The sequence below is a fragment of the Rhinoderma darwinii genome, unplaced genomic scaffold (assembly GCF_050947455.1).
Source record: "Rhinoderma darwinii isolate aRhiDar2 unplaced genomic scaffold, aRhiDar2.hap1 Scaffold_141, whole genome shotgun sequence".
In the NCBI taxonomy this organism is placed as follows: domain Eukaryota; kingdom Metazoa; phylum Chordata; class Amphibia; order Anura; family Rhinodermatidae; genus Rhinoderma; species Rhinoderma darwinii.
In genome coordinates this window covers 22,944-43,475 of record NW_027461969.1, presented here as the reverse complement: position 1 = coordinate 43,475, position 20,532 = coordinate 22,944, and the positions used below count along the sequence as shown (strand labels likewise).

The 20,532-nt window shown below is 44.7% G+C and overlaps 2 pseudogenes; both read right to left on the bottom strand.

The window, feature by feature from the left end:
• Positions 1-3,929: 3,929 nt before the first annotated feature.
• On the bottom strand, positions 3,930-4,048 carry LOC142699201 (5S ribosomal RNA; annotated as a pseudogene).
• Positions 4,049-13,861: 9,813 nt separating this feature from the next.
• On the bottom strand, positions 13,862-13,980 carry LOC142699204 (5S ribosomal RNA; annotated as a pseudogene).
• Between the last annotated feature and the right edge of the window lie 6,552 nt (positions 13,981-20,532).

The window sequence follows — 20,532 nt, the reverse complement described above, 5'->3', positions numbered from 1 at the left end:
TAAAGTAGAAAAAGCACCACAACATTTGTAGAGCAATTTTTCCTGAGTAAAACAATACCCCACATGTGGTAATAAACGGTTGTTTGGACACACGGCAGGGCTTAGAATGGAAAGAGCGCCATTTGGCTCTTGGAGCTCAAATTTAGCAGGAATGGTTTGCGGAGGCCATGTCACATTTGCAAAGCCCCTGAGGTGACAAAACAGTGGAAACCCCCAACAAGTGACCCCATTTTGGAAACTACACCCCATGATGAAATTATCTAGGGGTACAGTGAGCAGTTTGACCCCACAGGTGTTTTACAGAACTTATTGTAAGTATGCCGTAAAAATGAAAATCTACATTTTTTCAAAGAAAATGTAGGTTTAGGTATTTTCTTTTAATTTCCACAAGGACTGAAGGAGAAAAAGCACGTAAAATTTGTAAGGCATCTTCTCCCGAGTAAAACAATACCCCACATGTGGTCACAAACATCTGTTTGGACACACGGTAGGGCTCAGAATGGAACTATCACAATTTGGATTTTGGAATGGTTTCTGGGCGCCATATCACATTTGCTGAGCCCCTGTAGTACTAGTACAGTGGAAACACCCCAAAAGTGACTCCATTTGGGAAACTGCACCCCCTAAGGAATCATCTAGGGTTATAGTGAAAATTTTGATCCCAAACGTTTTTTTGCTGAATTAATTAGAATTAAGCCATGAAAATGAATAATAATTTTTTTTTCCAACAAGATGTAGTTTTAGATACACATTTTTCATTTTTACAAGGAATAGAGAAGAAAAAGCACCCCAACATTTGTAAAGTAATTTCTCCCGAGTACGGTAACACCCCATATGTGGTTATAATCAGCTGTTTACGTATATGGGAGCATTCAGAAGAATAGGAGCGGTATTTATCTTTTGGAGCGTAGATTTTGCTGGAATGGTGTGCGGACGCCATGCTGCATTTGCAAAACCCCTGATGTACCAAACAAAAGTGACCCCGTTTTAGAAACTACACCCCTAAAGGCATTTATCAAGGGGTGCAGTGAGAATTTAGACTCCACAGGTGTTTTTCAGAAATGAATACGCAGTGGATTGTGCAAAGTGAAAATTGCAATTTCTCCACTGATCTGCCCATTCTCCACACAAGATGTTGTGCCCCTAGAGAATCTTACCCCATAAATTGTTAAGCGGGTTCTCCCGGGTATGGTAATACCTTACTTGTGGCCATAAATTGCTGTTTGGGCACACTGTAGGGCTAAGAAGGGAAAGACCGCCATTTTGAGCATGGATTTTGCTTGGTAATAGTTCTGTTTGGGGTTTTGCTGGTATTTCCGTTTATAATGTGGTGGCAAATGTAATCTGTGCGGAGTACATCAGAGTATATGTAATCTGTGCGGAGTACATCAGGGCATAATAAGAGGGTATAATAATGGGGTAAATAATACAATTATCCATAGAAGTGTTGTACGCTGTGAAGCGATCCGTTATGCGCAGGCCGGTGTCACACTGATAAACGGTTTTCTTTCTTATCCCCCTTTTGTAACACTCTGCACCTTTTGGGGACTTTTTCTCCTTCGTAGTTTGGGAAATATTACTGGGAAAGTTTTGCGCTGGTATAATACGGGCGCCCTCGCTTCCAACGGATGTGCTATGTCCATTCCCTTTCCTAGTTCCTACTAGGGCCCTGAAACTGAAGGAATGTTCCCCGCCGGCCTGCGCATTGAGATGTTATTTCATCACCGCATTACTAGTGCCGTAACTTTTTTGTTTTTCAGTTGATTGAGCGGTGTGCGGGCTTGTTTTTTGCAAGATGGGCTGTAGATTTTATTGGTACCATTTTAGAACACATACGACTTTTTGATCGCTTTTTATTTCATTTTTTGGTAAAGGAAATTACCAAAAACAAGCAATTCTGGAATAGTTTTTTATTGGGTTTTTTATCGGCATCCACAGTGCGCCCTATATTACATGTTAGCTTTATTCTGCGGGTCCATACGATTACGGCGATACCAAATTTATATAGTTTTTTTTATGTATTGCAGCTTTTGCACAATAAAATCACTTTTTTTATAAAATCATTTGTTTTCTGTGTCGCCATATTCTAAGACCCATAACTTTATTATTTTTGCGTACACAAAGCGGTGTCAGGGATTATTTTTTGCGCAACGGATTGTCGTTTTTTATTAGTACTATTTTGGAGTAAATGTGACTTTTTGATCACTTTTTATAGCATTTTTTGGAAGGAGATATGACCTAAAAAAAAAGATTCTGCCGTTGTTTCTCATGTTTTTTTTTTACGGCGTTCACTGTGCGGGATAAATTACATAATTGTTTTGTAGTTTGGGTCGTTACGTACGCGGCGATACCAATTATGTATAGTTTTTTTATGTATTGCGGCTATTGCACAATAAAATCACTTTTTTTTTATAAAATCATTTGTTTTCTGTGTCGCCATGTTCTAAGACCCATAACTTTTTTATTTTTGCGTGCACGAAACTGTGTCAGGGATTATTTTTTGCGGAACGGAATGCCGTTTTTATTAGTACTATTTTGGAGTAAATGTGACTTTTTGATCACTTTTTATAGCATTTTTTGGAAGGAGATGTGACCTAAAAACAAAGATTCTGGCGCTGTTTTTCATGTTTTTTTTTTACCGCGTTCACCGTGCGGGATAAATTACATAATAATTTTGTAGTTTGGGTCGTTATGGACGCGGCGATACCAATTATGTATCGTTTTTATTTTTACGTTTTTTCCCATAATAAAAGACTTACTATGGGAAAAAAGTCAGTTTAGCTTTATTTTTATTTGAAATGTGTGTGTTTTTATTGTTTTATCACATTTTTATTAACTTTTTTTTACTTTTTTTACTTGTCCCACTAGGGGACATGAGGGCCTGATGCCCCGATCGCTACTCTAATACACTGCACTACATACGTAGTGCAGTGTATTAGCGCTGTCAGTTATTCACTGACAGCAAGCCTATGAGGACACGCCGCAGGCGGGTCCTCATCGGCTCCCGTACAAGGCAGACTCGGACGCCATTTTCTGGCGTCCGATTGCCACAGCAGCCCAGCGATTGCATCACTGGGTTGCCGGTCGCTATTGAGCGCAGCATCTGAGGGGTTAATCTGCCGGATCGGAGAATAGCTCCGGTCCTGGCAGTTACAGGAGGGTGCCAGCTGCTTCTGAGCCCGCACCATCACTGCGCCGTACATATACGGCGCTTTGCGGGAAGCACCTCCCGACAGCGCCGTACATATAGGGCGGATGTCGGGAAGGGGTTAATGTTTAAAGCTTTAGTCTATTTTTATATTTAATCGATTGTGAAACAAAATCTAAACGACATAATAAAAAGGCTACAACACCACGGATTCCAAGACAGTCTCCCACACTGGTACTAGCTGAGGCCTTAAGCTGGGTAACTTCTGCGATCTGACGAGAGCAGGCACATTCAGCTTAGAATGGCCATTGACATTAAATGCTTTAATCCATAGTCCTTTTTAATCGATTGTGAAACAAAATCGAAACGACATAATAAAAAGTCATCCGCACCACGGATTCCCAGACAGTGCCCCACACTGGTACTACCGAGGCCTTAAGCTGTGTAACTTCTTCGATCTGACCAGAGAGGGCACATTCAGCTTAGAATGGCCATTGCCATTAAAAGGTTTAATTCATGGCCATTGACATTAAATGCTTTAATCCATAGTCCTTTTTAATCGATTGTGAAACAAAATCTAAACGACATAATAAAAAGTCAACCGCACCACGGATTCGCAGAAAGTCTCCCACACTGGTACTAGCGAGGCCTTGAGCTGTGTAACTTCTGCAATCTGACGAGAACAGGCACATTCAGCTTAGAATGCCCATTGACAATAAATTCTTTAATCCATAGTCCTTTTTAATCGATTGTGAAACAAAATCTAAACAACATAATAAAATGTCAACCGCACCACGGACTCCCAGACAGTCTCCAACACTAGTACTAGCGAGGCCTTAAGCTGTGTAACTTCTGCGATCTGACGAGAGCAGCCACATTAAGCTTAGAATGGCAATTGACATTAAATGATTTAATCCATAGTCCTTTTTAATCGATTGTGAAACAAAACCTAAACAACATAATACAAAGTCAACGACATCACGGATTCCCAGACAGTCTCCCACACCGTCACTAGCTAAGGCCTTAAGCTGTGTAACTTCTGCGATCCGATGAGAGCAGGCACATTCAGCTTTGAATGGCCATTCACATTTTATGCTTTAATCCATAGTACTTTTTAATCGATTGTAAAACAATATCTAAACGACATAATAAAAAGTCAGCCGCACCACGGATTCCCAGACAGTCTCCCTCACTGGTACTAGCGAGGGCTTAAGCTGTGTAACTTCTGCAATCTGACGAGAGAGGGCACATTCAGCGTAGAATGGCCATTGACATTAAATGCTTTAATCCATAGTCCTTTTTAATCGATTGTGAAACAAAATCTAAACGACATAATAAAAAGTCAACCGCACCACGGATACCCAGACAGTCTCCCACACTGGTACTAGCAAGAACTTAAGCTGTGTAACTTCTGCAATCTGACGAGAGCAGGCACATTCAGCTTTAAATGGCCATTAACTTTTAAAGCTTTAGTCTATTTTTATATTTAATCGATTGTGAAACAAATTCTAAACAGCATAACTGTAGGTCAACCGCACCACGGATTCCCAGACAGTCTCCCACACTGGTACTAGCGAGGCCTTAAAGGGGTTTTCCAATCCTTTTTTTTTTTTAAATCAATGCAATGTTCCTCTATTAATATATTAGTGCACTCTGACTATCTTTTTCTTGATAATAAATGGTTTTAGTAACACTACTCCCTATTGTTTACCTTGAGAGGTTTGTTTTGCTCAGTAAGTTCATTCCTCTTCTCTTCCTGTGTTTCTCCTCCCTGCATGCACTGCTCTAGTCCCAGCATGCAATGTGCATGCAGCAGTGCACTTGCTCCGCCTACTACACCCAGCTCTACTAAATTCTGCAATCTCAGTCTTCATTTTGGTGCTCTCATTCTATTACTGATAGCACAAGCTGAAATCACTGGATATCTGCGTTTTTAACCTCTTAACGCCGAAGGGCATATATATCCGTCCTCAGCAGCTGCTAGTTCACGCAGGAGGACGGATATATCCGTCCTGTAATCGTGTGGGTACTGTCACTGTACCCACGCGATCAGCGGCAGGAGCACGGCTGTTATACACAGCCTGGCTCCTGCTGCAACTGCCGGAATCGAAGCGCGCTCCGATTCCGGCAGTTTAACCCATTAAATGCCGCTGTCAATAGTGACAGCGGCATCTAATGTGTTTGACAGAGGGTTTCCATGGCAGCGGGGGTCTAACAAAGACCCCCAGGTCTGTCTTCAGCATCTGCCTGTTAGGCGATGCCGGAGGCATGACCTAACAGATTGCCTGTCAGTTTTACACTGACAGGCAATAATGCTTTGGTATACTAAGTATACAAAAGCATTATATATGCGATCAGCACATCGCATAGTGAAGTCCCCTGGTGGGACTAAAAAAAAAAATGTCAATCCGTTAAATAAAGTTGGTGAAAAAAATAAATAAAAATTACAGTGAAAATCAAATAAAAAGTGGTTTTATTTAGTAAAAGTGTCAAAACAAATCACACATACACATATATGGTATCCCCGCGATCGTAACAACTTGGACAATAAAATTAACACATTAATTAAACCGCCGAATGAACGGCGCCAAAAAAAAACGCAAAAAAACAACGGCAAAATTCGCTCTTTTCTCCCATTCCCCCCATAAAAAATTAAATAAAAATTAATCTATAAGTCCTATGTCCCCCAAAATAGTACTAATGAAAACTACACATTGTCCCGCAAAAATCAAGCTCACATACGGCCACATCGACGGAAAAATAAAAACGTTACGGCTCTTGAATTGTGGCGATGCAAAAACAAGTAATTTTTTTTCTAAATGGCTTTTTATTGTGCAAACGTAGGAAAACATAAAACCTTTACATATTTGGTATCCCCGTAATCGTGCTGACCCATAGAATAAAGTTAACATGTTATTTACGCTGCATAGTAAACGGCGTAAACTTATAAAGTGAAAATCAATGCTGGAATAGCTGCTTATTTTCAATACTCTCCGAAAATAAAGTTAATAAAAGTTAATCAATATATTATAAGCATCTAAAAATGGTACAATTACAAAATACAACTCGTCCCGCAAAAAACAAGCCCTTATACGGCTATGTCGACGGAATAAAAAAAAAGTTACGACTCTTGGAATGCGACCGTGAAGAAACAAAAAATAATCCAAAGGTCATTAACGCGCAAATGGCCTGGTCATTAAGGGGTTAAACGGTTTGAAGAGGTCTTGTGGTACCAAAACAGTGGAAACCCCCAAAAGGTGACCCCATTTTGGAAACTAGACCCCTTGAGGAATCCATTGTAGTTTGCATGCGGCTTTTTGATCAGTTTTTATTCTATTTTTAAGTGGCGTGGTGACTAAAAAACAGCAATTCTACTATTGTTTTTTTATTCTATTTTTGTTACAGCGTTCACCGTGCGCTATAAATGACATATTCACTTTATTCTATGGGGCGATACGATTAGGGCTCATTTACACGAGCGTGTTATACGTCCGTGCAACGCACGTCGCAGGGACCTATGTTAGTCTATGGGGCCGTGCAGACAGGTGCGTGATTTTCACGCAGCGTATGTCCGCTCCGTGAAACGCACGACGTCCTATATTTGTGCGCTGTTCGCGCATCACGCACCATTAAAGTCAATGGGTGTGTGAAAACCACGCATGTCGCACGGAAGCAATTCCATGGGACAAGCGTGATTCGCGCAACAGCACTGTAAAGGATGAATGAAAACAGAAAAGCACCACGTTCTTTTCTGTTTACAAACATCCAAACAGAGTTTCATAATGATTAGAGATGAGCGAACCGGGACAACCGAACCCAGTTTCGGTCCGAACTTCTGGAAAAGTTCGGTTCGCAGCGAATCCGAACTTCACCGGGTTCGGCCGAACCCGTTTTGACCGAACCCGGTCAAAAACATTATACAAATCGGCAGCCACTTGTCTCTATCAATCACTGATAGAGAAAAGAGGCTGCTGATTAAAAATAAAATAAAAAGCATTTCATACGTACCCGGTCGTTGTCTTGGTGACGAGTCCCTCTTCTTCCTCCAGTCCGACCTTTTCTGACGCGGCAGCCTGTGATTGGCTGCAGAGGCCGCGGCAGCCTGTGATTGGCTGCAGCGCTCACATGGGCTGCATCGTCATCAAGGAATGTCGGGCCGGATGTCGAGAGGGACGCGTCACCAAGGCAACGGCCAGGAGACCGGACTGGAGGAAGCAGGGAGTTCCCGGTAAGTATGAACGTCTTTTTTTTTACAGGTACTGTGATCGGTAGTCACTGTCCAGGGTACTGAAACAGTTACTGCCGATCAGTTAACTCTTTCAGCACCCTGGACAGTGACTATTTAGGGTATGTGCACACACACTAATTACGTCCGTAATTGACGGACGTATTTCGGCCGCAAGTGCCGGACCGAACACAGTGCAAGGAGCCGGGCTCCTAGCATCATAGTTATGTACGATGCTAGGAGTCCCTGCCTCTCTGCAGGACAACTGTCCCGTACTGTAATCATGTTTTCAGTAAGGGACAGTAGTTCCACGGAGAGGCAGGGACTCCTAGCATCATACATAAATATGATGCTAGGAGCCCGGCTCCCTGCACTGTGTTCGGTCCGGTACTTGCGGCCGAAATACGTCCGTCAATTACGGACGTAATTAGTGTGTGTGCACATACCCTTACTGACGTCGCCTAGCAACGCTGCCGTAATGACGGGTGCACACATGTAGCCACCCGTCATTACGGGGCCTCATGCACACGACCATAAAAACACCCGTTATCACGGGTCGTAATTACGACCCGAAATAGCGGGCCCATAGACTTCTGTTAGCCACGGGTACCTTCCCGTTTTCTCACGGGAAGGTGCCCGTGCCGTTAAAAAGATAGAAAATGTTCTATTTTTTTATTTTACGGGCCGTGCTCGTAATTACGACTCGTAATTACGAGCACGGCCGGCCACGGGCAGCCGGCCGCTTTTGCGAACCGTGCTGTCATTATAATTATAGCAGCACGGCCCGTAAAATAGAAAAATAGAACATTTTCTATCTTTTTAACGGCACGGGCACCTTCCCGTGAGAAAACGGAACGGTACCCGTGGGTAACAGAAGTCTATGAGCCCGTTATTGCGGGTCGTAATTACGACCCGCAATAACGGGTGTTTTTACGGTCGTGTGCATAATGGGAGCACGGCTCGGAAAAACGAACGGCTGCCCGTGCTCATCTCCTGAAATACTCTGTGCTGCCTTAAACTCTGTGGACAGGTCAGGATCCTGTTTCTTTTAAATGCTGCTAGGGAACCCGCTCGATCCACTATATAAGGCTACGCTACAGTGCAGCATTTAAAAGAAACAGGATCCTGACCTGTCCACAGAGTTTAAGGCAGCAGTATTTCAGGAGATGAGCGTGCAGATTCAGTGCTGCTGTGAACTCTGCTCTTACCATTACGTAGCTCTCAGTCTGTTACCTCTCCTCCACTACTGTCCTCAAGAACACCTTCACATGATTGGCAAGTCACCACGTAATGGTAAGAGCAGAGTTCACAACAGCACAGAGTATTTCAGGAGATGAGCGTGCGGATCCTGTGCGTGGTGGTGACTTGCCAATCATGTGAACGTGTTATAGAGGACAGGAGTGGAGGAGATGTAACAGACTGAGCTACGTAATGGTAAGAACAGAGTTCACAGCAGCACAGAGTATTTCAGGAGAGGAGCGTGCAGATTCTGTGCTGCTGTGAACTCTGCTCTTACCATTACGTAGCTCAGTCTGTTACCTCTCCTCCACTCCTGTCCTCAATAACACCTTCACATGATTGGCAAGTCACCACCCCGCACAAGATCTGCACGCTCATCTCCTGAAATACTCTGTGCTGCTGTGAACTCTGCTCTTACCATTACGTGGTGACTTGCCAATCATGTGAAGGTGTTCTGGAGGACAGGAGTGGAGGAGAGGTAACAGACTGAGAGCTACGTAATGGTAAGAGCAGAGTTCACAGCAGCACTGAATCTGCACGCTCATCTCCTGAAATACTCTGTGCTGCCTTAAACTCTATGGACAGGTCAGGATCCTGTTTCTTTTAAATGCTGCACTGTAGCGCAGCCTTATATAGTGGATCGAGCGGGTTCCCCAGCAGCATTTAAAAGAAACCGTGTTTGTGTATGTGTGTGTTTGTGTATATATGTGTGTTTGGGTATGTGACTTTGTCTGTTTTTGTTTTTATATGTGTGTTTGTGTATATGTGTGTGTGTGTGTGTGTGTGTGTGTATATATGGGTGTGTTTGTGTATATGTGTTTGTGTATATGTTTGTGTATATATGGGTGTATTTGTGTATATGTTTGTGTGTAGATGTTTGTGTGTGTTTTTGTATATGTGTGTGTTTGTGTATATGTGTGTATATGGGTGTGTGTTTGTGTGTATATATATGGGTGTGTTTGTGTATATGTATTTGTGTATATGTGTGTTTTTGTTTGTATATGTGTTTGTGTATATGTGTTCGTGTATGTGTGTGTGTATAACTGTGTGTGTGTGTGTTTGGATATGTGTGTTTTTGTTTGTATATGTGTGAGTTTGTGTATATGTGTGTGTGTTTGTCTGTGTGTGTGTGTGTATATCTTGTTGTGTTTGTGTATATATGTGTGTGTCTGTGTATGGTTGTTTGTTTGTGTGTGCGTGTATATATGTGTGTAGGTGAGTAGAAGTATTGGTATTGTTCACATTGATAACTGTTTTTTTATGTTGTTGCAGATTTTGATGTACCGATTGGACTACATCTTCGATTCGTTGGACTACTGCGTAGATCTACGTTTTTTCAAATTTTAATAAAATGGTTAACGAGGGTTTTGTTGGGGATTTCTTATTTCAATAAAAAAGAATTGTCTTTGTGTTTTTTTTAAAACTTTATTAGTGCCTAGATAATGGCAGTTGGCTGATTGACAGCGTCCATTATTAAGGCGGTACTTAGTGTTAGCCGGTGCAGAGGCTAGCACTAACCACCCATTATTACCCCGGTACCCACCACCACCAGGGGTGCCGGGAAGAGCTTGGTACGATCCAGTACCCGACCATCTGTTGTGATGGTCGGGTACTGGGGCGGCCGTAGGCTGGTATTATGAGGCTGGGAAGGGCCAAAATCAGTGGACTTTCCCACCCTTGTAATGCTAGGCTGCTGCTGCTGTGTTGTATCGGGCTGGTTATAAAAATGGGGGGACCCCCACGTCGTTTTTTTTTTTTAATTTAACAAATTTAGCAATAGACGGGTCCCCCAAATTTTTAATAACCAGCCATATACAAGGCCGCAGCAGTCTGGCATTACATTGGTGGGAAGGGCCACTGGTTTTGTCCATTCCCAGGCTAATAACACTGTGTTGTAGGTGGCTGGTTATGATAAATTGGGTGGAACCCCATGTCTTTTTTTAAAAAAAAATAAAAAAATAAATAAATAATTTAAAAAAATGACGTGGGGTCCCCCCCACTTTTATAACCAGCCAGATACAACACAGCAGCAGCAGCCTAGCATTACAAGGGTGGGAAGGTCCACTGTTTTTGGCCCTTCCCAGCCTCATAATACCAGCCTGCGGCCGCCCCAGAGCCCGACCATCACAACAGATGGTCGGGTACTGGATCGTACCTGGCTCTTCCCGGCACCCCTGGTGGTGGTGGGTACCGGGGTAATAATGGTGGTTAGTGTTAGCCTCTGCACCGGCTAACACTAAGCCTCGCCTTAGTAATGGATGTTGTCACTCAGACAGCGGCCATTACTAAAGTGGTAGTAATAAAATTTGAAAAGAAAAAGACAAAGATATAGATAAAATATTTTATTGAAATAAAGCACCCCCAACACAACCCTCATTAACAATTTTATTGTAGAAAAAAAAACGTCATCTAAGTAGTCCTCGAAACCGACGTAGTCCAAACACCAAACCTGTAAAAAAAAAAAAATGAAATAAAACATGTCGTAGGCTTAGATTCAGTTTAATGTGTGATACTGACTGTTATACCATGTATAGAAGCCTGCCGTGAAGTTGACTTAGATACAGGGCGCCAGCAGACAGTATCATACATGGCCATACATACATATATACAAACATACATACAAGCATGCACATATATACATGCATGCAAACATACACACATATATACATGCAAACTATCATACATACATGCATACACACACACATGAAAACATACATACATACAAACATGCAAAGATACATACATACATATATACAAGCATGCACAAATATACATGCAAACATAAATACATGCAAACATAATTACATACATGCACATATATATATAAACATACATGCAAACATACATGCAAAAATAAAAACATACATACATGCACATATATACATACATGCAAACATACATACATACATGCAAACATACATACACACATGCAAACATATATACATGCAAATATACATACAAACATGCACATGTATACATACATGCCAACATACATGCAAACATACATGCACATATATACATACATACATGACAACATACATACATGCAAATATATACATGCAAATATACATACATACACACATGCACATATATACATACATGACAACATACATACATGACAACATACATACATACATATATATATACACACATGCAAATATACATACAAACATGCATACATACATACATGCAAACACACATACATGCAAACATACATACATTCATGCAAACATACATACATACAAATATACATACACACATGCACATACATACATACATACATACATGACAACATACATACATATATGACAACATACATGCAAAAATACATACATGCAAACATACACACATGCAAACATACATACATACATGCAAATATATACATGCAAATATACATACAAACATGCACATATATACATACATACATACATGACCACATACATACATGCCAACATACATACATACATACATGCCAACATACATACATGCCAAAAAAAAATAATAATACGTTCATACTTACTTTCCTCCTGTCCGGCCTCCAGCGATGACGTTTCATCCATGTCGCCGCTGCAGCCTGTGATTGGCTGCAGAGGCGGTCACGTGGGATGAAGCGTCATCCTGACGTGCGTGACCGCCACTACAGCCTGTGATTGGCTGCAGCGGCGAAAGGGATGAAACATCATCGCTGGAGGCCGGACAGGAGGAAAGTAAGTACGAACGTATAATTTTTATTTTTTTATTACATTTAAATTGTATTTTCCGCGGGCCGAGCATGTACTGTGAAGGTTGCTGAAAGAGTTAGTGCAGCCCATTAACTCTATCAGCACCCCGGACCAGTAGCATGCTCGGCGCACGTAAGTGACAGGTTCGGTCAGAACTAGTTCGGTCCGAACCAAACTTTTTTGTGAAATTCGGCGAACTAGCCGAACCGAACTTTTGATAAGTTCGCTCATCTCTAATAATGATGAATCATAAAGGGCTGACACACGGAGCTGTTAAGTGCCTTTTGCGCACGCAAAACGCCGCGTTTTTTGCTTGCGCAAAACGCACACGCTCGTGTAAACCCGGCCTTACGGTGACACCAGATGTTTATAGTTTTTTTTTATGTCTTATGGCGTTTGCACAATAAAATACGTTTTGTAAAAAATAATTTACTTTTTGTTTTACCTTATTCTAAGAGCCAGAACTTTATTATTTTTCCATCAATAAAGCCGTGCGAGGACTTATTTTTTGCGTAACGAACTGTAGTTTCCATCATTACCATTTTTAGGTAGATGCGACTTTTTGATCTATTTTTAATAAATTTTTGGGGCCGTGAAGTGACCAAACAATTGTGATTTTGGTACGGTTTATTATTATTTTCTTTTACGGCGTTCACCGCGCGGGATAAAAAACGAAACAATTTTGTAGTTCAGGCCGTTACGGACACGGCGATACCAATTATGTAGGGGACTTGAGGGCAGGAGGCCCTGATCGCTATTCTAATACACTGCACTACATTGTATTAGAACTGTCAGCTACTCACTGACAGCAAGCATAGTGGGTCCTGACGTTGTCAGGACCCACTAGGCTTCCGTCTATGGCATAGCCGGACGCCATTGTTTGGTGTCCGGTTGCCAAAGTAACCATCGCCGGCCGCTATCGTGTAGCAGGCCGGCGATGGTAACTTAACCCCTAAAAAGCCGCGATCTCTATTGAACACGGCTTTTAAGGGGTTAAACAGCGGGGACACAGCGATCGGTCCCCGCTGTAGGAGCTGCGGCAGCTGCTGTACGAGACAGCAGCTGTCACAGCTCCTGCATCTGTCGGGAAGACGGCCGAAACGGCCGTTATTTCCGCAACTTCATAGTCCATTGCTAATGTCACAGAGCATGCGCGGTGGAGTGTGTTAACCACGCATGCTCTAATCAGTGTGAACGCCGGAAAACGGAAGTAAGGTAGCAGACCAAATGGACGGGTCTGCACAGGAAGTGCAGATTTTGCTTTACTAAGGGGGCGGTGACGGAAGAGTATATACGACGCTACAGCCATCTGATGAAACGTAAGTACATTGTAAAGTTGTATATTTTTCATTGTTTAATTTAAATGAATGTAAATTTTTACTTCCGGAAAACCCCTTTAAGCTGAGTAACTTCTGCGATCTGACGAAAGCAAGCACATTCAGCTTAGAATGGCCACTGACATTAAATGCTGTAATCCATAGTCCTTTTGAATCCATTGTGAAACAAAATCGAAATGATATAATAAAAAGGCAACCGCACCACAGATTCCCATACAGTCTCCCACATTGGTACTAGCGAGGCCTTAAGCTGTGTAACTTCTACGATCTGATGAGAGCAGGCACATTCAGCTTAGACTGGCCATTGACATTAAATGCTTTAATCCATAGTCCTTCTTAATCGATTGTGTAACAAAATATAAACGACATAATAAAAAGTTAACCACACCAGGGATTCCCAGACAGTCTCCCACACTGGTACTAGCGAGGACTTAAGCAGTGTAACTTCTGCGATCTGACAAGAGCAGGAACATTCAGCTTTGAATGGCCATTGACATTAAATGCTTTAATCCATAGTCCTTCTTAATCGATTGTGTAACAAAATATAAACGACATAATAAAAAGTTAACCACACCACGGATTCCAAGACAGTCTCCCACACTGGTACTAGTGAGGCCTTAAGCTGTGTAACTTCCGCAATCTGACGAGAGCAGGCACATTCAACTTAGAATGGCCATTGACATTAAATGCTTTAATCCATATGCCTTTTTTAATCGATTATGAAACAAAATCTAAACGACATAATAAAAAGTCAACCGCACCACGGATTCACAGACAGTCTCCCACACTAATAATAGCGAGGGCTTAAGCTGTGCAACTTCTGCGATCTGACGAGAGCAGGCACATTCAGCTTAGAACGGCTATTGACAGAGATGAGCGAACTTATGAAAAGTTCGGTTCTGCTGGTTCGCCGAATTTCATGAAAAAGTTCGATTCGGACCGAACTAGTTCTGACCGAACCTGTAATACAAGAAAGCCCCTAAAAATCATGTATAACACTGTTTAAAAGCCCTAGAAGCCCTGTATAACACTCTTAGGTCACCCATGAGTGCATCCAAGTACTTTTGAGCTGTCTTTAAGGCAAAGTTAGTGTCAAAGTTACGCCAACATATATGGCTATATGAAAACGGATGGGACACGTTGATAACTAACAAAAACCACTGCACTTGTGCATGTTGTATGCTTAATGCATTGTTAAAAAAGGTACAAAAATGTACAATTTTTGGCGGCAGATGCCTGCCAGGGTTCATACATATAAGGTGGTAAAAGAAGAAGCAATGGCTATTGACAAGCCCTCAAAAAATTTACCCTTTATGGTGGCAGAAGCCTGCCGGGGTTCATCCATACATGGATGTAAAAGCAACAAGCAATGGCTTTTCACAAGCCCTCCAAAAATGTACCCTTTTTATTGGCAGATGCCTGCCGGGGTTTATCCATACATGGATGTAAAAGCAACAAGCAATGGCTTTTCACAAGCCCTCCTAAAATTTACCCTTTTTATTGGCAGATGCCTGCCGGGGTTCATCCATACATGGATGTAAAAGCAACAAGCAATGGCTTTTGACAAGCCCTCAAAAAATTTACCCTTTTTATTGGCAGATGCCTGCCGGGGTTCTTCCATACATGGATGTAAAAGCAACAAGCAATGGCGTTTGACAAGCCCTCCAGGCCTGCTTGTAGCAGACGGCAGTGGAGGTGTATTGGTGGTAGTAGAGGTAGCCAACAGACAGCATGGGTGGTAGTAGTAGTAGCAGCACATTAAAAGAGACTGGACAGTCACAGGACAAAGCCATGTGGTGGGGCAGGCCTCAAGCCTGCTTGTAACAGACGGCAGTGGAGGTCTATTGGTGGTAGTAGAGGTAGCCAACGGACAGCAAGGGTGGTAGTAGTAGTAGTAGCAGCACATTAAAAGAGACTGGACAGTCACAGGACAAAGCCCTGTGGTGGGGCAGGCCTGCTTGTAGCAGACGGCAGTGGAGGTGTATTGGTGGAAGTAGAGGTAGCCAACGGACAGCAAGGGTGGTAGTAGTAGCAGCAGCACATTAAAAGAGACTGGACAGTCACAGCACAAAGCCCTGTGGTGGGGCAGGCCTTAGGCCTGCTTGTAGCAGGCGGCAGTGGAGGTGTATTGGTGGTAGTAGAGGTAGCCAACAGACAGCAAGGGTGGTAGTAGTAGTAGTAACAGCACATTAAAACAGACTGGACAGTCACAGGAGGACAAAGCCCTGTGGTGGGCAGGCCTCAGGCCTGCTTGTAGCAGACGGCAGTGGAGGTGTATTGGTGGTAGTAGAGGTAGCCAACAGACAGCAAGGGTGGTAGTAGTAGTAGCAGCACATTAAAAGAGACTGGACAGTCACAGGAGGACAAAGCCCTGTGGTGGGCAGGCCTCAGGCCTGCTTGTAGTAGACGGCAGTGGAGGTGTATTGGGGGTAGTAGAGGTAGCCAACAGACAGCAAGGGTGGTAGTAGTAGTAGCAGCAGCACATTAAAAGAGACTGGACAGTCACAGGACAAAGCCCTGTGGTGGGGCAGGCCTGCTTGTAGCAGACGGCAGTGGAGGTGTATTGGTGGTAGTAGAGGTAGCCAACGGATAGCAAGGGTGGTAGTAGTAGTAGCAGCAGCACATTAAAAGAGACTGGGCAGTCACAGGAGGACAAAGCCCTGTGGTGGGCAGGCCTCAGGCCTGCTTGTAGCAGACGGCAGTGGAGGTGTATTGGTGGTAGTAGAGGTAGCCAACACAGACAGCAAGGGTGGTAGTAGTAGTAGCAGCACATTAAAAGAGACTGGACAGTCACAGAACAAAGCCCTGTGGTGGGGCAGGCCTGCTTGTAGCAGACGGCACTGGGGGTGGATTGGTGGTAGAAGTAGTAGCAGCACCAACAGCGGCACATTAAAAAAAGAGTGGACAGGACAGAATCCCGTAGTAGCAGGCGGCAGCGGCAGCAGCATTAGCAATGTCAGATCTAATCAGTGGCATCAGGCACAGGGGTTTTAAAATCCTCACCGATCCACGCTTGATTCATTTTCAGAAACGTGAGATTTTCCAAGCTGTTGGCGGACAATCTTGTTCGCTTAGGGGTGACGAAGCCCCCTGCCGCGCTGAATACCCTCTCTGACGCTACACTGGAGGGTGGACAAGACAGTACACCCATGGCAAACTGGGCCAGTTCTTGCCAATGATCCAATCTGCTCACCCAGAAGTCGATGTGGTCTGGGTCAGCATTTCTGACGGAGAAAGGGCACAGTACAGGTACGAGTGAACCTGGTTGTTTAGGTGCTGCACCTGGTGATGGTGAATATCCCTTTGGTGACTACGATGTGTGTCAGGTCGGGGTATTGGATGTAAAAATGTTGTCATCATATTTTCCAAACTGAATTGGCTGCTGCTGCTGCCGATGCCGCTGCTGCCGCCTATTGCAGAGGTAGCTCTGCCAGAGGCGGTGGAACGATGAGACAGTGGGGAGCGGAGAGTGGCCCCCCGGTCAGACATGCTTGCAGCAGGTGTTTGCCGTTTGAAAGCCGTGACAAGTTGGCTGCATAGCTTCTCTCGATAATAAGCCAATTTTGCCTCCCTCTCGGAAGGCGCAAAAAACTCCCCCATTCTGGCTTTATACCGAGGGTCTAAAAGTGTGGCTATCCAGTATTCATCTCTTTGCTTCATCCTAACAATACGACAGTCAGCGCGCAAGTAACGAAGCATACAGCTCGCCATCTTGGCCAGCGTTTCAGAGGGCCTGGTTGGTTCCATCTCCGCCCCATACTGCCATGGTTGTCCATCATCAAGGTCGTCGTCAGACTCGTCATCACCATCACTGTCATGTTGTGCGGCTGCCTCGTCCCCTATCCCTTCCTGTGATTCCATCTCCAAATCCAGCTCCTCTTCAGGTCCTGTTTCCTCATCCTCATCCTCCTCCTCCTCCTCCTCAACATCCATAGCCAGATGTGATCCTTCCTCCATCCTTTGCTAAATCATCGCTGTGAGCGTTTGCTCCATAATGAATATCAGCTGCATAACATCGTTCATTCCGCTAGCGTCACGGCTCACAAATCGTGTGGCCTCTTCAAACGGCCTCAAAACGCGACATGCGTCTCTAACCAGCTGCCAGTGCCTGAGCTCGAAATTACACTGGCTCCAAACGCTGCCCATCTGCTGCATCAGGAAATCATTCACGGCTTTTCGCTGTTCGTACAGACGGTCCAACATGTGCAGTGTGGAATTCCAGCGTGTTGGAACGTCGCAAATCAGGCTGTGTTCTGGGAGATTGTTTTGACGCTGCAAGTCCAGGAGGGCGTGCTTAAATGCATACGAACGTCTAAAGCGAACGCAAACCCTCCTGGACATGGCCAGCACACCCTTCAAACCAACATATGACTTTAAGAAGCGTGTTATGACCAGATTGATCACATGTGCCATGCAATGAGCATATGTCAGGTGACCTAGACGCAGTGCAGCCACAACGTTCTTCCCGTTATCAAAGACAACATTGCCCAGTGTGAGTTTCAGAGGAGACAGCCAGCGTGCGATTTCCTCCTTGATGCACAGCAGCAGCTCCTGCCCTGTGTGGCTTTTCTCGCCCAGGCTCAGCAGGTGTAAGACAGCGTTGTGGCGCTTCACCTTGCACCTATGAAAAGAGGAGGGAGGAGGAGTGGAAGATACGCTGTGTCCTGTCGGGGACGGGAAGACCTCCATTGAGGAGGGCAAGGAGGAGGGGGAGGAGTAGGAGGAGGAGGATGGTAGGCGCCTGGTGTCCGGAGTTGAACCAGAAAGATACAAGCGTGGAGGTGGTAATGCCTGGCATTGCTGCGGTGGTGCATCAGACTGCAAAATATTGACCCAGTGGGCCGTGAAAGACATGTACTGTCCCTGGCCATAGTTGCTGCTCCACGTGTCGACGGTGGCATGTACCCTGCTGCACATGGATAATTGCAAGGACTGGCACACCTTTTCCTCCACGTGCTTGTGCAAGGCAGGGACTGCTGTTTTGGAGAAGTAATGTCGGCTAGGTATTCGCCACCTAGGCTGAGCGCACGCCATCAATTGCTTGAAGCCGGCGGAGTCGACCAGGTGGTACGGAGGCGACTGCACCACCAACAACTTAGCCAGGTGTGAATTAAGCCGCACGACAAGTGGATGACTGGGTATTATTGTTGCTTATTGGACAACGATTCCGTAATGGATAACTGACGGGACGTAGGAGGAGCACTAGATGACAGTGATGATGATGATGACAACGACATGGTAGAATAGGCCTGGCTACTACTTAGATGACAGGGACTAGGAGCAGCAGCAGCGTAAATGATGATGGTGGGGCATGTCGATTGTCCCACATGGCCTTGTGATGCCGCTCCATGTGTTTACGTAGAGCGGTAGTTCCTACATTGCTGCCCTGCCCACACCTTACTTTCTGCTTGCAGATACGGCACTGTGCCATGTTTTCGTCCTCCGGGAAGGTACAGAAAAATTGCCACACGGCAGAGTACCGTAAAGAGGTAGTACCACGTCCACCAACACCACCACCACCACCCGAGATTGCCCCTTGTCTGGCAGGCTTTTTTCGGTAGCCTACACCAGCATCAGTGTCGCCGTCACCGGCTCCTGAGCTGACCCTACCGCTGCAACGTTTTGCAGATTGACTTCTCCCCCTATCTCGACTTGGCTGTTTATCACTGCCAGTGCCGCCACTACTACCCTCCTCCTCTGACGCCGTCATCACCTCGTCACCTGGTTCCCACGTCGTGTCTAAAACAACATCATCATCATAGCCCTCCTCATCATCCCCGCCACTTCTGTCACTGTGTTGTGAATGCGACATCATGGCGGGCTTCATGCCCCCCCTCATTACTGCGTCTGCCACCATGGCTACCACCACCAACACCCCCACTACCACAGCTATGCTTCTTGGACACCGCTTCCACCTCCACCACCGCCGCAACAAACTCCGTTGGCTGACTCGCGGAAAACAAATCATCATCACTATGTTGTTCAGTATCTTCCTTCGCACCCGAGGAAATGTCTCTTAGGACTCTCAGGAAAGATGGCTTCCCGCTAGGAATGGGGAGTGAAGACATAGATGATGGAATGGAAACGCTAGAAATACCTATATTACTACTGTCACTGTGCCAAGGAACTGTAGAGGATCTGGAATCCAACGAAACCTGGCTTGAAGCCAGATTGTCAGAGTCTTCCTGCTGAGATGACCGCGAGCCAGCCAACCAGTCCACAATGGCCGTATTGTCTAAAGTAACCCGCCCACCGGAGGAGATGGACAAGTCTGGCTTGCTGATACTGCTACTACTACCAGCAGGCACATGGCTGCTGCTACTAGTGGAACTGGGAACATGTCTTGTGCCACAAATGCTGGTACTGGTTCTGGCACCAACAGATCCAACATTTGGACTGGAAGAGGACACGGCATGGGTGTTTCTTCCTCTACCCCGTCTTTTCACAACTTTTTTTTTACCAGACTTTTCACTGCTGGAGTGCAGCAAGTTGAATCAAAACCCGGGGGATGAGCCCCTTCTAAAAGCGTATTCACACACTGGCTTGGCAAATGGCAATGAATGAGAATTTCTATCAGGCACGCCGCGGTGCACTCAGGGAATGCTGGGCGTTGTAGTACTACTACAAAGGCTGCATGTATTGCAAGTTGGATTGTTATTTCATTATGTTAACGGCCGGGGATGAGCCCCTTCTAAAAGTGTATTCACACTGTAATGACGGGGTAAGGAAACAGACAAGTGAGCCCTAATCTACCCGCCACTCAGTCCCTGCCTACTTGCAACGACCCGCCCTAGGCGACGGGGTACAACTGGGCGACTGTCCCTGCGCTCAATAAGTGCCCGACAGACAAACAGACAAGGG